The 5924-nt window shown below is 43.2% G+C and overlaps 1 pseudogene; it reads right to left on the reverse strand.

The window, feature by feature from the left end:
• Nucleotides 1-4554: 4554 nt before the first annotated feature.
• LOC113922347 lies at nucleotides 4555-5261 on the reverse strand (annotated as a pseudogene).
• Nucleotides 5262-5924: the final 663 nt, after the last annotated feature.

Below are 5924 nucleotides of genomic sequence, written 5' to 3' on the forward strand. Positions count from 1 at the left end.
ACAGCAAATTCTCTTGCTGCAAACACAGCTCCTGGAGTCTGGAGTGATCAATGCATAACACCCTCTTTTCCCTGACCGGGTTCTGAGCCAATTAAAAAATAAGACAAAGGAATGAGGAAATGGAGAATCAATATTGCCTTTATTACCAGCAAAGCAGATATTGGAGAATACAATTTATACTTCTGATGGAATGGGTTTCCTAATACAGGACCTCAGGATTAGGGCAGATTTCCCACCTGGGCAGACATTAATATAGGGCCATCATGTCCTTCTCTATGTGGTAAGTCCCCTCATGGGAGATAGGAGAGCAGAACATCAGCTTGCAATGAACAGTCAGATCTTAAGAGATGGAGAGGCAGAGCTATGCATGCCCAGTTCTTCCTTCCAAACTCACTCATCAGGTAAGAGAGAGAGTAGTAGAGCCACTAGTGGAATTCACTCCAGATGGATATAAAATTAGGGTTGAGGAAGATGCATACTTGCTCTTACACTGGCACTTCCAGGCTGTTCCCAAAAAGCTGAAACCCAAACCCATGGAGGACAGGGACAATGAGACAGTCACTGAAGAAAGCAGGGAAACTGAGAGCTTCAGTGGAGTCTCTGTTCCTTTCCCCATACCCCAATTCAATCCCATCTGCATGGTTTTAAGCATGGCAAAATTCGGGTTTTTAAGTCACTGTAGATTATACATTATCTCCCCACCTCCAAGAAGTCAGATCAGAGCTGGACTAATGAGATGTCATCTGTACATTATCTGATGGGCCAAGAAGAGTGCCAGGACCTGGCCTCCATGTTCTTGAGTCAGATCTGATTTCCTACACTCATCCCATCTGATCTCTGAAATATGGTAGCCCTGGTCTCAAGCCTTGGAGGAGACTGATTTTAAAGTTCCTGCACTTGAGAGTGTAATAAATCCTTACCTATCTTTTCAAGGCCTGCTAGTAGCCCCCTTCCCCATTTACTGTTGGCACAGCTCTGGGTACTATGGGAACAGGACAGGCCACTCTGGTTTGCTGCTCTTACTGGCCTTTTGGAGACATTACAAGAAGCATTACCAATCCCTAGGAAGACACCCAGATGCCCTGCTCCTTGTGTCGCCAAACTTCCTGGGTAGAGGCTGACTGCATTGCACTAACCCAGTTCTCATCAGACTGAAGCAGCAGGGTTTGGGTATGGCCGCTCAGTCTCTTATCCATCATTCCATGTGTGGAGAACTTGTTCCTGAGTGCTGTCTCAGGGCCCTGCAAAGCATGTGGGGCATGCAGTGAACATTTGTGGGGTCAACTGAAAGAATGAAGAGAGTAATAAGAGCAGGACCTCCTCCCCACACCTGGAATAAGTCACACCCCAAGGCAGGATGAAGCTGAAAGTTGACTGTGAGAGCCTGGCACCTTCCTGTGGGCTCTTGCAAGAAGCGATAGTGGGGGGGGGGTTACAGAGGGAGGTAGTGAAAGACTACAGGGTACTTGGAATCGAGAAAGGGAATTGATCAAGGCATTTTGGAGAAGCCTGGAGCAGGCCTGGGAAGGAGAGTCTGGGCAACATGGAGAAAGGGCAAGGTTATAGAGCAGATATCCAGACCAAAGTCCAGGAGGATTCTAGGACTAGCATCATGTTTCATATTCTTGACACAGGCTGGGACTAAACCACATGCTAGTGAAGCAGGGAAGCTTCCAAGGTGAGGGCATCATGTCTAAGGCCAGGCTAGGGGCTGGAGAGAATCGATTATCTCTAAGTGTATGGGAAGCTGCCAATCCTGAGCTTTCTGAGCCATGAAGAATCCCTCAAATCCATCTCCCATGTGAAGACAGAGCAGCGGCAGTCTTTTGCTTTTGAAGGCAGCCAGGGTATGTAGAGTAGGTATTCACCTTTATGGAATGGACAGGAGGGTGACAGGAGTCTTCCCAAATTGAAGCTTGAAATCCTACCAGTTACGTCTTTAGGATTAAACAATCTGTCTCCAAGAGTCAACTGTTTCTTCATTCTCCATCCTTTATCTTTTCTTCCTTTTTTTTTTTTTTTAAAAAGATTTATTTATTTGAGAGAGAGAGAGAGAGAGGGAGGTATGGGGAGAGGGAGAGAGAGAACTTTGAACAGACTCTGTGCTGAGCGGAGCCTAACACAGGGTTCAGTCCCACGACCCTGAGATCATGACCTGAGCTGAAATCAAGAATCAGATGCTTAACCGACTGGGTCACCCAGGCACCCCTATCTTTTATTCTTTATTCTTACTCTTTCCCTCTTCTTTTAAAGATATTTCTCTAGGGGCACCTGGGTGGCTCAGTCGGTTAAGCGACTGCCTTCGGCTCAGATCATGATCCTGGAGTCCCGGGATCGAGTCCCACATCGGGCTCCCTGCTCAGCAGGAAGTCTGCTTCTCCCTCTGACCCTCTTCCCTCTCCTGCTTTCTATCTCTCATTCTCTCTCTCTCTCTCTAATAAATAAATAAAATCTTAAAAAAAAAGATATTTCTCTAGATTATAAAACAACACATACCTGTAACGAAAATGCACAAAATTTAGGAAAGTGAAAAAAGAAAGAAAGAAAGAAAGAAAGAAAGAAAGATGATCTATAATTCCACCTCCCTATGACATTTTCCTATGAGTATGCCTGCGCATGCACACATGCACGTACATAGAGATAGGTACGTGTAAATGTATCATCTTTTACAGAATAAGGCCTTAAAAATACATAATGCTTTACAGCCTGATTTTTCACTTACTCTATTGTGGAATTTATCCATTTAGTCATTCAACAACTAGATTGAGTGCCTATCATTTTCCAGACATTGTACCGGGCTCAGGAATAGAGTGGAGAACATGTGTAATCTCTGCTTTCATAGAGTTTTCAGTCTAGCTGGGAAGAAACTTACCAAATAATATTTTCCTATAACAACCAATATAGATGGAGATCATTATATTCTTTTTCAGTGCAGATTCTTATTTTTTTTCTTAAGTAAGCTCCATGCCTGGGGCTTCTGGGTGGCTTAGTGGGTTGAGTGTCTGCTCAGGTCATGATCTCAGGGTTGTGAGAATGAGCTCCGCATCAGGCTCCCTGTGTGTTCAGTGGGAAGTCTGCTCTCTCTCTCCAAAAATAACTAAATAATCTTAAAAAAAGTAGGCTCCATGGCTAATATGGGGATTGAAATCACAACCCCAAGATCGAGAGTTAAATGCTCTACCGACTGAGCTAGCTATGTGCCCCTCAAATTCTTATTTTTACCTAAAAAAACTCCACAAAGGTATACATTGGGAATTAAGCAACATTTTTTCCTTCTTTCTAGAGGTGTGGCATACATGTTTTCTGGACATTAATATTCTACCAAACGTTTTATTAAACCTAAGGCAGGTAGAGGATCATTAAATCTCTTTGGTATCCCCTTCTATTCAGGCTGAGTTAGACCAGTGAACACCACTTTGGCAGGGAGAAGAATAGAGCTGGTTCATCAGTCTGGTGACTAACATAACATAATAGAAGAAAATTAAAAAAAGAAGAATAGATTTGGAAGGGGCAGAGCTTGAAGAATCACATTTTTACCAAACTCATCCCAATCCCAAACCAAAATCTAACAAACTGATTTACACATAAAGGATTTTAAGCAAATCTGCATAAATACTTAATAAGCCATAAGAAAAGGATAACTTTAGTCTATTTCCAGCATACAGTATATATTCGTTGTGTCCAGTAAAATAGTAAATCCAATGAACAAAGTACTTTTGCCTTAGGGTTGTGAGATCAAATCCCACATGGGGTGTGAAGTCTACTTAAAATAAAATGGTAAAATTTCTTTTTTCCCCCAGAAATGATTCTTATTAAAAAAAGATTTCTTTTGCAGCAGTGGGACTACATCAGGACTAGAAGAAGACAGTCATAAAAGCACTGCAAACCCAAGACTAGGAGTTGATTTTCACATGTAGTTTTTGGGTAAAAGACATCCTTTTTTAGTTTATTCCCACAACTAAGACTTGTTCTAATTTTCCCATAATGGTGGGCTGAAAATGGAGGCGTTTCAGAAATCTGAAGATAAGGGCAGCTGTTTTAACACCGTAGATAAACATTCCTAGATAGTCAAGAACTCCACACAGGTGGGCCATTGGGTTTGACAGACTGAAACTCTAAGCCAAGTGAAAGAACTGTGAGCACGGGGGAAGATTTATGCAAAGCCTGCCTGCAGTATTTCAGACAGGGAGGGTGTGTGATGGTGTTGTTCCACTTCTTGTCACTGGAACATGTATTCTGGGGGCAGGGGTCTTCCAGGTGGAACGCTTGACATAGTTTTGTCCCAGAGCAGTCTGACTCTCAGAAGCACCTGACAGAGGTGTCTGCTTTGGCAGGAATACTAGGGGTTATTGAATAGAAGAAGCTGTTTTAGGAAAAAGTTCTGGGAGCCTCAGACAATTATCGTTCTGACCCATCAATACCTAACAATAAACCGCTGTAGAATGGAGCCAGTCTTTCCCGGGTGTATTCTCCAGTCATCGGGAGAAGCCTCTTCCGGCCTATTGGACCCAGGTTGTCCAGGAGGCCGCCATTCCCTGCAGGCGGGAGCTAGTGCTAGGGATTGTTCCGGGAAGCTGCCACGGGAGATGATTTGCACAATGAAGTCACACTAAATCACTGCTCAAGGCCAGTCCTTGGCCTTCTTTTTCTGCTCTGCAGTCCAGAAACCTCTGTTTAAATGCCAGAAAGTCTGTAAATGTGAGCGGCATGTTGAATAGGTCATCAAGCCACCTCATCTTTGCCATGTTTTACTGTTGCTATGGGAGCCGCCATGTTTAATCCGGGAATCCATGTCAGCAGCTGTTCTTCAATATACTTTTCTACCAAAGAGAGGTATTCGTTAAAATTGGCATGTAGGTGGATTTATACTCTTTTGTGTCTTCAAACTCCCGGTAGTATCTGTCCATGAAATTTCTCATAGGTACCTGGAACTCAGCATCCATGACAACGTCCTCGATAAATCCAACTCTAGCTTCAAATTCGGCTTCAGAGGCGGAAGAGGTAGACAGTGTGAAAGTCTCTTCTTCAGACTTCTGCAGCTTCCATCCAGTCCTGGCTAATGGCTGACCCGCATCCCCCAAGCCCGCGAGCCTGCGAGTTTGAGTCTGCGCCTGCGCACCAGTGCCCAGGGCCCTGCCCAGCCTCTCTGCACCTGGCCCCCAGGACTGACTTCCAGGAGCCACACTCTGCCTCCTGACACAGTGGCTGAGATTATCATTCTTAATGACTTCACAATATTCTATTATGTGGATGTAGCACATTTTGTTGCATATGTCATGTCTACTTTTTCCACTATAATAAACATTGGTACAATGAACACACATGTCTCTGAACGCTTGTCCTATTCATTCCTTAAGATAACGTTCTAGATGTGGAATTGTTAGGCCACTTTAAAATTTTGATTTATATTATCAAACTACTATCCAGAAAGAGTGTACCAACTGGTAATTTTACAAATAATGTATAAGACTTCCTGTTTCTCCAGTTGTGCGAATACTCTGTGGTATTCTTTTTAATTTTCAACAGTTTTCTAGGTTTGCTTTTCATTTCTTTGATTGCTAATGAGATTGAACATTATAAATATATTACGTATTATTTAATTAACATTATAAATATATTTGCAATTTTATCTTCATTTTCTGTGTATTGTTTCCATTTGTTCAGCCCATTTTCTCTTTGAATGGTCATTTTGTTTTTCTTATTAATCTACTTGTCCAAGGCAAGGATTCTGACAGCACTTGAACCACTCAGGAGTCCAGAATCTGTTCAACATTCATAATTGGACCAGAATTAGTGCCCCATGGGGGAAGTGGGGTGAGGAAGACAGAACCTGGCCCAGGAACAGGGAGGCCAGAGGGGCTAACGGGATTGCAGGGAAGTGGGGCCAAGTTCCAAGTGGGTAGGAGCCACCTCCAAAATCATGT

Source organism: Zalophus californianus, chromosome 9 (genome assembly GCF_009762305.2).
Source record: "Zalophus californianus isolate mZalCal1 chromosome 9, mZalCal1.pri.v2, whole genome shotgun sequence".
Lineage (NCBI taxonomy): Eukaryota > Metazoa > Chordata > Mammalia > Carnivora > Otariidae > Zalophus > Zalophus californianus.